General features: G+C 44.4%; 1 protein-coding gene across 1 annotated transcript in view; it reads right to left on the minus strand.

The window, feature by feature from the left end:
* PTPRT (protein tyrosine phosphatase receptor type T) overlaps positions 1 to 13,982 on the minus strand; it is a 548,712-nt gene that overhangs the window by 30,824 nt on the left and 503,906 nt on the right. The gene's annotated exons all lie outside the window — the stretch shown is intronic.

The following is a 13,982-nucleotide window of genomic DNA, read 5'->3' on the forward strand; positions in this document are numbered from 1 at the left end:
AGACCTGCCCCAACTGCACTTTGTTCTTGGGACTGTGGCCTGGGAAGGATCCTTCTCTTGCCTTGACCCCTGGCTGCTCTGAGACATCCCTGGATGTCTCCATGGATGATCCAGCCAGGCTGGGAGTGGTTCTGAGCAGCCTGATCCAGTTGAAGGTGACCCTGTTCATTGCAGGGGATTGGACTAGAGGAGCTTTGAACTTTGAGCTTCCAGCCCAAACTATACCATGATTCTGTGATTTTATTCTTGGAGCCATGTCTGCAGGCAACACAATAAGGGGATGGATCCTGACTGCACAGACATTTGCCTCCTTGCCTATGGGCATGTGAAAAGAATGAGAGCAGGATGGATGAGTCTAGCCTAGAGTAGACTCGCAGTCAAATCCTCGGTAGGCATGGAGTTACACCAACAAAGGATCCAGTTTGTGCAATCTGATTCATCCCTAATCTCTGCTCAGATCCCCATTGCCATTAGCACTCGGGGAGTATTCATTTGACAGCAGAAATTTTTCACTATCTTAGAAAAAGCAGTCGCGTTTCCAGGGAAGCTGCTGTGTTCACTTCATCCACACACTCACTCCCAGACATGCACAGAGCCTTACTTTGCATAATCATATTGGTTCTTAACCATGGCAATATCAGATCTTCAGACAGCCGGCAGTCAGAGCCAGCTCTCTAGCAGCCTCCCTGCTGGAAAAGCAATTACATTTGAAAGGCATCAGTGGAGAGTTCAGAGGTACCTTTGGCCCTTGAGGAAGCAGTTTTTTGGGCTAACCATGGCAAGGAGGGCATCCCACCCAACCCTGTTATCAAAGTGAGACTTAAGGGATCAAGAATAATTGTAAACTACATCCAGCAAGTTGATCAGCTTGTCTTCCACTTTGTGGTGATGAATCTGCTTGCTGAGCTACTTCAGACTCTAGAGATGAAATATTTTTGTCTAGCCAAAGGGGAAGAAGAACCTCCTTTTGGTTATTGCACTATATTGTTATATATACTCTGGATGCAAGAGGCAAGTTTTTTCAAGGCAAGCAAAGCAATGCAGAGCTATGCCAGGAGCAGAAAGGAACATACAGCTTGAGCTCTGCACCTCTGGAGCCAGGCTGAGAGCTGGGCTGGTTCAGCCTGGAGGAGAAGGCTGCTGAAGGGGAGACCTTAGGGCAGCTCCAGTGCCTAAAAAGGCTACTGGAGACCCTGGTCTAGTGGAAGGTGTCCCTGCCTGTGGCAGGGGTTGGAACTGGATGAGCTTTAAGATCCCTTCCAACCCAAACTATTCTATGATTCTGTATGCAGATAAAGCAGAAAAGGTGAAAGTGGCCATTTACTACTGCTCTGGTCCTTTTCTTTTCTGTGCAAACCAGAATGCAAGAACAGTCTCAAGCTTCCCCTGCTTCCCAAGCCAGTGATAGCCTGGTCTCCAGCTCATAGCATTGCTTCTAGAAGAGACCATCTCCAACAAAACAATCCCAAGCAACAGTAATTACAGTTTCAAATGGACAGTCACTGCTGTGGATCCTGGTGTACTTCACTGCATTTCAGTGCCGTTGCTTGTGCTCTGGCTGCAGATGTGTGTGCCTGACATCTGTCAGGGGTGATGCAGGGAGGACTGATCTTACCTTGGAGTGAGGAAAGAAGCCAGACAATCTCCTGAGGCTCCCTCTGGCCTTGAGCTCCTGCAATGACCGAGACACAGATGTGCTTTTCTTATCTCTGTACTTTTCAGTAGGTAAAAGAGAAAGCCATGTCTGCCATATGACAGAGAGATGGGACAGCCACAAAGCTAAGCAAACATACTGCTTTGGGAGAAATGAAGTACAAAACGCAACTGTCTCCAATGCGAGGCTTTTGTGGACATGGGAAGGCAGTCTCCCTTCTTTCACTGTGTGATCCAAGACCTTGAATAGTTCAAATGAGAAACTTAAGGAAATTAGAAGAGGATAAGATATTTCGCCATTTTTTCCTCTTTTTTTTGCACATAAACTTCATTTGGTACGATGGATACAAGGAGCTGTCATCCTTTCTTTCCCTCTGATCTACATATAAAGACATTTAGGGCTGGAGCCAGAGTATGATCACAATTAATGCATCCAGATGTAATGCTGAAGTGAATCTCATGCAGTAAATGCTGCTGTTTCAGGCTCCCACTTGTGCTACAGAGAGAAAAACCTAACACAGAGGTGCCAAAAACTTCTCTGGAATCTTCCAGAGCTCAGTCAGGCCCACACACAAAGTCCAAAATAAACTGAATTTACTGGAAAATCCCCAAGATTATGTCTAGAGTGATTCCAAGGCTTTTCTTTTTTCCAATTCAAATGAGCCCTATTGCACATCGGGAATGTCTGGAGGAGAATGCAGCTTATTTCATAAAGTCTTATTGTATATTTTAATTCACATAAGGTAAACATGAAAATATCTCTTGGGCATTTGGCTGTTTCAGGTTTAGAATTTCATGTGCTCTTTGGTTACTTATGAAAAACCTTGAGAAAAAAACCCACTTTTGTGGTATTTCTTTATCTCCACAAAGGCTACAGCTGCTGACCCAGGCTCTGGACTTCATGGGTGCATTTTAGTCACTTGGTTGGTTGGTCATAGAATGGCCTGGGTTGGAAAGGACCTTAAGATCACCCAGCTCCAACCCCCTGCCATGGGCAGGGACACCTCACACCAGACCGTGTCACCCAGGGCTCTGTCCAGCCTGGCCTTGAACACTGCCATGGATGGAGCATTCGCCACTTCTCTGGGCACCCTGTGCCAGTGCCTCAGCACCCTCACAGGGAAGAACGTCTGCTTTATATCTAACCTGAACTTCCCCTGTTTAAGTTTAAACCATTACCCCTTGTCCTGTCACTACTCTCCCTAATGAAGATCTAATTGACAAAAGTGTAACAAGTCCCAGTGAGCCAAGTAATGCCTTTTGGAATCAACCACCAAGCCCAAGTGGCAATAAGCCTGCAGCAGGTGCTCATCCACCCTAAAACTCATGTTAGAGATATTCGTTCCCAGCTTCACATGATCTGCAGCATCAGCTGGAGTCTTTATTCACCAATAGATGCCAAAAAGCCATATATGCCTTAACATCAGCAGGCATCACAGGTGACCCTAAAGATAACCTGTTATACCACCTGATCAGCAGTGGTGGCATGAAATGCCCGCCTGAGAAGGGACATCTGCTTCCAAAGACTCTGTTAGGGACTTTCACACCAGGTAGAGGTTGGAGAAGAGGGTACAAATATATCCTTCTGCCAGTGGGATGAGGCACTTCTGGGTCAGCTTTTAAACCTTGCCTCTGCCACCTCTCTGCAGCCTTCTTGTGTACTGTACAGCATGGCAAGAATAGAGGTCAATACACAGGAAAGGTCTGCCCTTCAAGGCAGCAGTGATGGGCTTGGTGTGGACCTGTAGCCTGAAGCTCATGACTCAGTTCTGGGGGGACAGAAAGAGGGAACTTCAAATTCTTCCAACCCAAGTGGGTTTGCTTGGAGCGAGCAGCCTGGTGGCAGGATCCCGTGTCACCATTGGCATGTCTGTGAAGACGTTACAGGAGTAACATACAGATCCATGTAGGTTCAAATGCCAGGTAAGCAAACACCCTGACCCCTGGGACTGTCCCCGCTTCCCATACACGGGGTGAGAGGCCCCCCTGCCTGAGTATCTCCACAAAGCCACAGTGAAAAGCAGGGATGAGCTGTAGCTTTCCAAGCTTCATCTGAGAAAGTGGCATTTCAGCTGTAATATACTGGGCTATTAGCACATTTCTGGCACTGGGCTCAGCTCAGGGTGACACTGCTGTGTCTTGATTCCAGTTAAAGCTGGTCACCTTTTAACAAGTTCCTTTTTTAGTAGCAATCATATTGCACAGACATCATCTTCAATGTAAAATACTACCTTATTCTTGAAGGGGCAGAGAGCTGAGTACTGGGGCTCTGATAAACATCTGCCTCACTTTGCATTTTCAATTCTGGCTCAGATAATGGGAGTTCTTGCATAATAAAGGTAAAAAAATGGCGAAAGTCCCTATTATTGATCAATCCAGAGAGGTATAAATCACAGAGCTGGTAAACCCTGATCTGTCATTTCGGTGTTACAGGTGATTACTGGAACTGGTTTGCGATGCTCTTCTTTTAACATACAAATGTCACTACTTTATTGTGGGTAGGATTGATTCCCCTCCCAAGTGGTTTTCATTGAACCTGGCATTAGTTGCACTGCGCGTGGAAAGGTGGGAGTCATGGGAAACCCTTCTTTAAGGCTTAGCTTTATTTTCTCCACTGCTGAGAAGCCTCACAGGCTGATAGCTATTGTGGTACTGTAGTGCCACTGTAGTGCCACAATAGCAGTAGGAGCTAAAAGGTTTGTGGAGGTAGGAAAGTTAAATATCATTGTCCATGTGTCTGCTTAGTTGTACTAAAGGTGGTACTACTTAGACTGTTTTACAAGGGAGTTTCAGGGTGTGTTGGCAATGGAAAGAATAACTTACAAAAAGCAAGGTACTTGATTTCTTTTAGCCTCTGTAAAAACCTGTGAGCAAGTTCAAGTCCTGCAGCTTGAATTCTTTGTCTTTGCAAGTGATTGGGAAACTCTAGGTCTGCTTCTGCTGCCTGGAAATGGCTGTGCCATGGTGACAGGGGCACCCCTCACCTCTGCAATAGATCCTGGTTACTTCAGATGCAATGTGAAATACAGTGCTGCTGCCTAGGGTTTGGTAAGTTCCTGCAGAGGTTACACCTGGATGTGCAAACTGTCAACTCTGATACTCAAGGGAAGATGCTATTACAGCACCTTCAGCTTTGCACAATGCAGAACATTTGGTATTCATGTATCCTATTGGATTAATACCCTCTGCTTTCCTCCAGCTACCTGGAACCATATATGTATCAACATCCTAAGTGGTTATTCAATAAATCTGTGCAGATATCCAGCAGCTTAATTTCTCCTGTGTTTGTGGAAAAGAGAGAGATAGAAGAGTTTCCAATATCCTGTATTGCAAACTATTGTCTCACTCTTAGAAGTCAGATCTAAAAAAGAGAACTTTGTCAGTAGTGCCCTGTGCAGTGAAGCCCAGCTGAAGATGGTTCAGAGTCTTTCTGGGTGACATTTTAATGTGAAACAAACACTGGCAGATAGGATGAATAAGGGATAAGTTACAGGAGGAGTGAGAGGGGCAGGAGAGAGAAATAGGGATGGTTTGGTCTACATCTGAGTCAGTTCTGATGCAACTTTTATGCTTTCACTCCCTGACAACTGAAATGACAAGGGCTGCAAATACAAATATTCATTTTTCTTCCTGTAATAAAACTGTCACTGGACAAAACAAAATGTCAGGCAAAACATCTTTCCAGGTGGCGAAGCAGCTCTGTGGTATGAGCCTTGTCCCAAGAATGAAGTACTGATGATGGGGTTTTGGGGGGCTCGGGTTTGGTTTTGATGTTGGTGCATTGGGTTTTTTTGTTGTTTATAGGGTTTTTTTTACCATGGAGGCAGCCATAGGTTGCCCATACGCAGAGGGACATGACTGCAACGTGATGCTGACTGGAAGTAAGTGGAGCTGCAAAAGCTGGTACTCTGGCTAAGGGGACAGCAAAACAAACTGAGGGAACTGGGGGTATAAAGTTGTCAAATAATTGCAATGTTGGAATGTTGCGTAGCAACAATAAAGATCCTCTCTGCTTTTATAATCAGAGTGTGCACTATATACCAGCCCGAACCGCTATTCCATCAGTGAAGAATTGCATCCAAAATCCTGAAGGCAGTGGGCACAGTATAGCCGAGCACAATCAGTGGAATTGTTTACTCTCTGTGGTCTGCTGTGCTCACAGTCAATGTTTTCAATTGATCCCTCTTAAAAGCCTATGCTTGATAAAGGTGTTAAATTAAAACAGTTTTTTGTAGCTCATGAATCCTCGTTCCCCTCTTTGGCAAGAGGATGAGTCTTCCTACACATCATTCACTCAGAACAGCCTCTGATTAGTATGTTGTGTTTCTGAAGCACGAGATGCAGGTTTGCCTGCCCGTGCCAGCATGTTCTTCACTTCCATCTTTCCCATTTAGATTTCCTCCTGCCTTTTGCTGTGATATTTTGTCAAGTAGGGAATCTCTTTTTCTTCTGCCAGCAAAGTGCCCTTAACTCAGTTCTGCGAGAGCAGTGATTAACAATAGTGTTAATTGCTAAACTGTTTAAATCAAAAGCAGCAGTGAAGAGTTCACACACTGCACTCACCCTCCTGCACCACTGAGCCCTGTGCCCCATGTTTGCCACAGCAAATATTGACTATTTTAATTGTTACTTAACACACATAGCTCTGCTTTGGCATGAAGCATCCTGCTGACTCGCCTCAGCCTGCATGGGCTCAGACAAAACCATTTTCAATGGCCTTTTTTCCATTGCAATTAGAGGGGCAAGGTCAAATAAACACACAACAGAATTGCTCTCTTCTTCTTTGCAGTGATTTGTTGGGCCCTACGTACATCAGCTGGAGACGGCTTTCATGTTTCAAAAAGCCAAATCAAATGAACAAACCAACAACAAAAAAAACAACCCCAACCAGCCAAACAAATAAAAAGCCAAACCAAAAAAGGAAACTGCAAGCAACACCACCACAGATCCAACTTTAAAGGTATTGCACATTACTTTGTTGGACACAGCCTTCTGCATCCTACTGTGAAAGTCAAAAAGCAAAATCTCTTTGTTTCCCCTTCAAGTGTCACACCAGCAAAAGCTAACACTGGCAGCCTTGGAAATGAAAGCTCAGTTTATCTAGTCCAGCTAATGTCACTTTAGTCTTTCTCAAGTATACATACCTTGGATGAAAGCCCTGACTTAGTCTTACACAGGCTTCCTCTGGGAATGAGCATTCCTATTAGGAACACATGCTCAGATCATACTGCAGCTGCTGCAGGTCAGGCCACGATCTGAGTGATGCAGATGCCTGCCCACAAAGGGCTGGTTGCAGATGTCCCTCACCTGAGTTTATGAGTCCAGGCATTGATTTGGATTCACAAGCAGCTCATATGGGACCAAAAGCTCAAATTTTCCTACTGCAAATCTTTTCTGGCTTGAATCAGATGAAGTTAATGACAGACAAGACAAAACCACCTCGGCTTTTTTAGTCTTCCTGCTCCAAGCTGAAGGATGTTGAAATACTTCATTCTCTTTACTGCTCGGATCCTGCTAGTTTCCAGCCTAAACTTACTCTCCCCCAGGGGATCATTTCTCATTTGTTCTTGTGTCACAGTTATATTTTATATTGGCAGCGAGGACAAATTGCAGATTTAAATAGCATTGTTGCTGCACAGTTTTGTGCCATGTACAGATGAAACAACTTCCTTGCAATAATTACATTATAGTTACTGTTTTCACCTGATTTGCTGGAAATACACTGATTTTTCTCCTCCCATACTTTGCATGAAAGTTCCTTTTTAGCAGCAGTTTATACAAATGTTACTCTATAGGGGGTTGCTGTAGATGCACTAGACTTACACAGTATCTTATTTGTAAATATCTCTCATAATTTGTAACTCTGTCTGTTACTGCCTTTATGACATCCTGGAAAATAAACAGCTGAGGAGGACATGGAGATCCATAAAACTCGAGGAGGGAGGGTGGATTGGGATGGATTGCTCACTAATTTTCCCCTATTTCCATGACTTCATGGAAATGAATCTGAGGGTTTCAAAGCAGACAGACTCTCTCTGCAGTTCCTGGAGACCCTGAGCTGAAAGGAGCTTGGGAGGAGGGATGTGTCACACGAGTTTTCCCTCCTTTTACTCTGGGTTAGCTTCCCTCTAGAGAGCTTGGGCAGAAGTGCAGCAGAGCTGAAATGGCAACCAGGGCTTTGCAGCCCTGGTCCAGAACAGACTCATCAAAATTGGCACATACATTCCCTTCCAAGTGTTCTATGAACATCTTCACTTCCTTGTGTGAATATATCTTACCTCTCACATTATCTGAGGTCAAAATAAGGTTAAAATGTACAAATGTTATATATTTGTAACTTGTCTAATATGGAAATGAAGGCTTGATTTTGGGGTGCATTTTAAAACCAGAAGGTGGATAGGAGAACTGTTAAATGAACCAAAGCACCTGCATTGATTTTCAGACAGCTTCATAAAAGTCCCCAATTTACAAGTGTAAATAAGTAATTTCAGCAGTGTGAATCACTGCAGTTGTATATAGCAAAATTCCAACTACAGCAGCTTAGAAACATGTAAAAGGATCGAGCAGCTATTGTTTCTATAGAAAAGAAAATAGAGTTTGCTGAACCTATTCAAAGGTTAACTCTTCCCAGCAGCATGCAGTTGTTCCAGCATTGTTTCTGAATGAGCTTGATTTGAAAAATCTTGGGAAATCACTTTTCTTCCCAAAGTCTGTTCCAGGTGTATGCTGCTAGGCAGAGGCTTGCACAAATGCCACTCCTCTTATCCCACCTTTGATGCCTTTATGTTGCTGCTGGGTGCATTTCCTCAGTGTTTGATGGTGTCTGGAGTTTGAGTAGAAAGTCCAAAAGAATTCAAGGAGAGAAGTGTTCATTCTCAACCAGACATATGGAGAGAGATGGAAGTGACTCTCCAAGGCTCATCTGTTTCATTTGATGCTCAGGAAAAGAAAAAGGAAGGTAAGATGAGGATTTGTATATTGAGGGCTTTTCACAAATGGACTTTCTCATTGCCTTGCTTCTTCTGCTAAGTCTTCCCCTCTGAAGCAGTGAAAAAGGCAGGTGACTCAGGCATTTACTTCCTCTGAGTACTAGATAAAATAATCTAGTCTCTCTGAAGGCAGCTGCACAGCAGCACAGTCCTGTGGGCTTCTAGAAGCTTGCACTAGATGGAAATGAGCTCTGGTTTTGTAAATAGAAAATTACAGCTTTGATCCAGGTAATGTAGCTAAGTACACGTTTGTGAGCCGATGCTGCTGCTTCATATACACCTTGGGAGGTTTGGTTAATGTTCTAAGGCACAGTGTTAAGACCATGGTTACTGGCTGTTAGTAGAAAATACAGTAGTGTTTTGTGAGGAAATGATGGAAAATGATCAAGTCCAACCCTGGAAAATCTTATTCAGGTTTGTCTCTTATTGAAAGGATGGAAAATCATATCAGAAAAATCTTGTGGGAATCGACAACTGGCATTTCCAGGGCTATATCACAGAATCATGTCATAGACTGGTTTGGGTTGGAAGGAGCCTTAAAGATCATCTTGTTCCAACCCCCTGCCATGGCTTTTCAGCTAGTATCCATGTCTGATAGGTGATATCAGAGAGAAAAAGGTGATAGAGTGGGATAGCAGGTGGGGGTTTCTTTGGGAGTGTGACTTTTATGGATTCAGTTAAGAAGATATTGATCTGCTCAGAAAATGCTGAAATTCCTGAGTTTCTCCCTGCAGTCAGGAGATTGGTGTCCAAAGCATCACGTTTTTTCCCTGATATCTGCAATATATTTTATAGCTTATAGAAATATTTGCATCTTAAGGAGTTCCTCCCTGGGCCTAGGTATCGTTCAGCTTGAATATGTACCAAAGCCACAATTCACAGTTGTGCTGGCCCAGTGCTTCCCATTATAAGATCTTTTTATCATCTTTTAAACAAATGGCTTACGCTGATATTGTCTGTGCTGGGTACCTGTGTCAGCCTGAATCCTTTTGAAGGTTTCAGCAAAAGTGACTGAGCACTTTCTATGAATAGGGTTATGGAGAAATGATGATCTGATGAATGCTAAGGGTGTCCTCTGTTGTTTGAAGGTGGAAGAGAGCCCATACACTGGAATATGGTCTTTAAGATTCAGAATGGGTTTGTGTCGTGGCTTATTTTTAGTATTCCTGTTGGGCTGAATCCAGAAAGCCAGATGATGCTCCTTTTGATAAGCAAATGTGTTTTAACTGGCTTCAGCAAACCCATATGTACAGACAAGGAGTTATCTTTCCCTTAAGTAAATTCTCCTGATGTGAACTTCCAGCCTGAAAAAGTGGTTTAGCTGCAGGGCCTTCATAGTGAGCACATCTGCTCTACAAATCTGTGCAGCATCACATCTGGCACAGAATTTAACAGAACCTGCTGATCTCTGGGACAAAGGAGAATAAAAAGGATGGGTTCATTTCTGGCTTGAACATTGCCAACAGAATGAACTCTGGACAAGTTGGGGCTTGAAGCTTCCTAAAAGACCAATACTTTTGTCAGCACACAACTGCTTGTTCTGCTGGGCAGTGTATTGTGGCTGCCAGCCACGAGAGTTGAGCCAGGATCCAAGCCTTAGGGACACTGCGGGAGGAAGATCCTGCAGCTTCTGAGTGTAGGAGCAGCCTGCTTCCATCTTACCCAGTTGTTCTTGTGCCAGGGTTCCAAAAGCCTTGGTTCTAAAACCAGGGGGTTTGTGAGAAAAGTTTTAAAGAAAAACAAGACACCAACCAAACAACAAATCTGAGGTAAGAAACCTCCTTCTGTTGCTGCCACAACTACTACCAGTGCTCAACCTGTGTGCCTAAAGGACAACTTCTTGCTTCCAACCACAGCCTGAGTCTTTTCAGTATCGTCTGGGGTTCTGACATGCTTCCTTTCAATAGTATTCATTATTCAGTTTCTTCTGGCAGTGTTTGCTGATCTGCCAAGGCCAGAGCATTACTAGCAGGTTGTAAGGACTGCCTGGCAGCAGGGTCCTCATCTGCTGCAGGCCACTGACATCCCAGTCTCACAAAGGTTCAACTCTGTTGCATCATCTCCTATTTTTTATTTGTGGTTTTGCTCTTTCCATTCTGTAGTTATCTTCTACTTCCATGGTTACTCACCTTATGTCCCATTCCTAAACCTCATCTTTTAACTGACACTTCTGGCCAGCTGAAGTCTAGAACTTCTACATCCTCCTTATCCCAGCTTATCTGCCCTGGTGGCACTGCGCATCCATCTCTAAGTGCCATCCTCCTCTGCCAGCATCCTGTGTCTGCTGTCACACTGCAATAAGAGCCTTTGTTATGACTTTGTGGCTGTGCCCTCCACTTTTGCCGTGGTTTCTGGTCCCTCAGCCTGTGTGCAGAACACACCTGGACCCGAAGTGATAACTAGGTGGTTGTACAGTGTTCTGCATGCTCCAGAAAGAGCAGGTATTACCCCATTCTGTTTGGCCACCTTGTGACCATTCTCTATTGTCCTGGGACACTTGCCTGCCTCAACAGCATCTCAGTGCAGCTGGACCACAGCAAATCTCCTACCTGTGATGCTTTGCCTTGGCTTTCCAGCTCGTCATTGTCTCTGGGCTGTTTCCTATGTCCTTCTTGCTCTCTAACCTCTTCTCCAGCACAGTTGTTGGACACAGACACAAGAGGAAGATGAAATTACCACCAGAGAAAGGAACCTTGGGGCAGAGCTGGTGGGAGTGAGGTGAGAAGTAGGCTCTGTTGTCCAAGAAGGTTTCTTGTAGAGCTCTTTCTTCTGCTGCCTTTTTCCAGTTGTGCACACATCAACATGCAAGTGCTTCCATGTCACTTTGCCAGTGACAGGGTAAGCATTTCTCTGCTCTCAGGCTACCACTGCTAACAGTTGGCCTTCAGCAGCATAATGACCAGCCAGTGTGAAACTGTTAAAATTCCCTCATAAATAACTCTTAATGCACAGAGAACTAGGAGTTGCTGTTGCTCATAGATAAATTATTCCCTGCCATTATGGAGCATTAAACCATAGTTAATATAAAGGTCTCCATAGGGTTTTCATTAAACACCAGAGGTTTCCTATAGATTTAACCATTGGGGAGCTCCGCAGCTCTTGCTGCTTGTCTGCTCTACTGTGTTAGAGGTATTGCACATCTTCACAGGAGGCACAGGGTTGCTAATGGCCAGGAAAATGCCTCAATGGGAAGTAAATAAATAAATAAACACCAACACTGATCACATTCAGAGGCAGAATGCTGTTTGTAGCAAGAGTTTTTCATCCCTGTACTGTTTGGAAGTTGTTTCTTTTTGCATGAGGACATTAAGGGAGTGTAATTGAAACTGGTCCTCTTCCAATCGGGAGCCAGGCAAAGGGCAACACTTCAGACTTGCCTGTCCTGCCAGTGGTGATTTCCAAATCTCTGCAGTTAGCTGGCTGGGAAAGACGTGCTGCAGAATGCTCATCAGTTTCCTGTGCCAGATCAGAGCTACTGCAGGCATATCTACCTGTGCTACTATCACACCTCCACGCTGCCTGGGACAGGCACCATCCGAGAAGACACATCCTCATCTACATTGTCGAGTCCACTGACACAGGGCTGCAGGCACCCAGAATCTTTCCACTCAGTCATAGCCACTGAACAACGTTAGAAGAGCACCCAAGTTCCCTGTGATCAAATGCGATAGTGACTGAGCCCATCCCTGGTCTAACTCACCTGTTGAAGACTCACCATCTGTTGTGGGCTAAAGCACAGAATTCCAAACTGGTTTGGGTTGGAAGGCACCTTCAAGATCCTCCAGTTCCAACCCTTGCCACAGACAGGGACACCTTCCACTAGACAAGGTTGCTCCATGTGCCTTTGTGCTTTCAAGTCACGCACGCTCACTTACAGCAAAGGCAGGAAGAACAGATGGTGCCTATCAGATGAGATTTGGGAAGGCTTAATGCCCACCATGGAAGTATTTATAGCTCCATCTTGTAGGAAACTTCTGGTAACTAATTACCAGCAGCAGTTCTACAGTGGGTTTTTCATTTTTTTTTCATCTTTTCTATTGCTACTGTAATATACTCTATTTTAAGATTAAAATCTTTAAATCACAAGTTATTCCTTAATACACTCAGTGCTGATATTTTGTTGAAGGTATGTCCTCCTTGGCACTCCAGTAAAACTGTACTTATTCTCAAAGTTATTGTAGCGGTCATTCAGATGTAATTAATGTAATTAATGCACCATTGATGACTCCACTGACACTAATTAAAGGTATGAAGGTGTGAATAGGAATTCACACCCAGTGATGTCCCCTGTTGGATGTCCTTTTCTACCATTCCAAACCACTGTTTCAGCTAAACAGTGGTTGGGCAACTGTAAAATAACCACATAAAGGTGGACTGGCACAGGGTGCCCAGAGAAGCTGTGGCTGCCCCATCCCTGGCAGTGCTCAAGGCCAGGTTGGACACAGGGGCTTGGAGGTCCCTTCCAACCCAAACCAGTCTGGGATTCTGGGATTCACTGTGGCTCAGAGAACACCACACCCAAACCCAACAGTTTTTCTTCTGTACAGTTGGTACCCGATGAAAGTCACACTGATGCAATGGGCTGACCCGCTGTGCACTGCCTAGAAAACTCATTGTGAAATGGGGAGAGGTCTTGTGGTTGCCAACTCAACCCTGCAGGGATTCAGCCATCCCTTGGCTTTCTGTGCTTGTATAAGACTGCCAAACAATTGAACCTGCTTTTGCTCTTCCTGTGGAAGGAGCAGGTGTGGTTATTGTTGGGAATACTAGTGCTACACTGAATTAGTTCAACCCCTGTCACTGTATCCATTAGAGATGTCAGACCCCAAGCCACTGTGGGGCATAAAGGGATTTGCACTGCTTAGGCTCTCTGTAGACAAAGCAAGTGGTCTTCTGACACTTATTCAAGCCACCACTTATGTCCAGTGAGCTGAAAGGGGTTCACTGTGTGATGCACTCTTGTCCTTGTCTGCTGGCTGTCCTAAATAGAATCTGGCAGAAATGTGCCCCAGCTCCCTTCTGGAAAGCAGAAAGAATGGGAGGGGAACCCCAGTGGAAAAGGAATGAAAAATGGAATAACAATGGGCAGTGCTTGTGAGTTTTGTAGTTTAAGCACAGTTTGAGTCTCGCTCTAGAATAACTACCTTAGTTCTTTGATTATCCAGAGAAATATGGCTTCTGGCACCAGGAGACTGAATTAGGTGATGCGATTACTCCTTTAAACTCAAATCAGATACTAATCTTTCAGGCATGCTGATCTTTCTGGCTTCTCTTCCCTTCCTCCAAGTACAAATTAAAAAGATGAACTATTATTACTTAAATAGTTTTCAAAGCTCTGAT

Source organism: Neopsephotus bourkii, unplaced genomic scaffold (genome assembly GCF_033783945.1).
Source record: "Neopsephotus bourkii isolate Nb327-2 ecotype Australia unplaced genomic scaffold, CSIRO-AGI_Nbou_v1 NB_1737, whole genome shotgun sequence".
Taxonomy (NCBI): Eukaryota; Metazoa; Chordata; class Aves; order Psittaciformes; family Psittacidae; genus Neopsephotus; species Neopsephotus bourkii.